The sequence below is a fragment of the Cebus imitator genome, unplaced genomic scaffold, assembly GCF_001604975.1.
Source record: "Cebus imitator isolate Cc_AM_T3 unplaced genomic scaffold, Cebus_imitator-1.0 Scaffold96, whole genome shotgun sequence".
Taxonomy (NCBI): domain Eukaryota; kingdom Metazoa; phylum Chordata; class Mammalia; order Primates; family Cebidae; genus Cebus; species Cebus imitator.
The window spans coordinates 2,749,900-2,751,151 of NW_016107411.1; positions in this window are offsets into that span (position 1 = coordinate 2,749,900).

A 1,252-nucleotide genomic window follows, 5' to 3' on the forward strand; every position below is an offset into this window, starting at 1 on the left:
TTTTAAAGACGGGGTTTCACCATATTGGTCAGGCTGGTCTTGAACTCCTGACCTATGTTGTCCAGGCTGGTCTCAAATTCCTAGGCTCAAGCAATCTTCCCACCTTGACCTCCTGGGCTGCATTCCCAGGAGATCAGGAATTCTATGTCACAGGATGAAATAGGAGGTTGGCACAAGATAGAGGTCACAAAGACTTTGCTGAAAAAACCAGTATGCAGTGAAGAAGCTGGCCAAAAGCCACCAAAACCAAGGTGACCACATGACTTCTGGTCATCCTCACTGCTCATTATATGCTTATAACTCGTTAGCATGCTAAAAGACACGCCCTCCAGCACCCTGAGGGTTTACAGATGCCATGGCAAAGTCAGCAAGTTACCCAATAAGTCTAAAAAGGGGAGGAGCCCTCGGTTGGGAGGGAGGATTGCCCATGCCTTTCCCAGAAAACTCATAAATAATCCACCCCTTGTTTAGCATATAATAATAAATAACCATAAAAATAGACAACCAGTAGCCCTCGGGGCTGCTCTGGCTATGGCGTAGCTATTCTTTTATTTATTTATTTTTTTTGAGACGGAGTTTTGCTCTTGTTACCCAGGCTGGAGTGCAATGGCGCGATCTCGGCTCACCGCAACCTCCGCCTCCTGGGTTCAGGCAATTCTCCTGCCTCAGCCTCCTGAATAGCTGGGATTACAGGCACGCGCCACCATGCCCAGCTAATTTTTTATATTTTTAGTAGAGACGAGGTTTCACCATGTTGACCAGGATGGTCTCGATCTCTTGACCTTGTGATCCACCCGCCTTGGCCTCCCAAAGTGCTGGGATTACACCCGTGAGCCACCGCTCCCGGCCGCTCTTTTATTTCTTTACTTTCCTAATAAACTTGCTTTCACTTTACCATAGGGAGTCCCCTGAATTCTTTCTTGCTTGAGGCCCAAGAACCCTCTCTTGGGGTCTGAATTGGGACCCTTCTGTGATAACACTTCAAAGAGATCAAGAACAAACCTTCGAGGTGGCTCATGCCTGTAATCTCACCACTTTGGGAGCCCAAGGCAGGTGGATCACTTAAGGTCAGATCATTGAGACCAGCCTGGCCAACATGGTGAAACCTTGTCTCTACTAAAGATACAAAAATTGGCCGGGCGCGGTGGCTCAAGCCTGTAATCCCAGCACTTTGGGAGGCCGAGGTGGGTGGATCACGAGGTCAAGAGATCGAGACCATCCTGGTCAACATGGTGAAACCCCGTCTCTACTA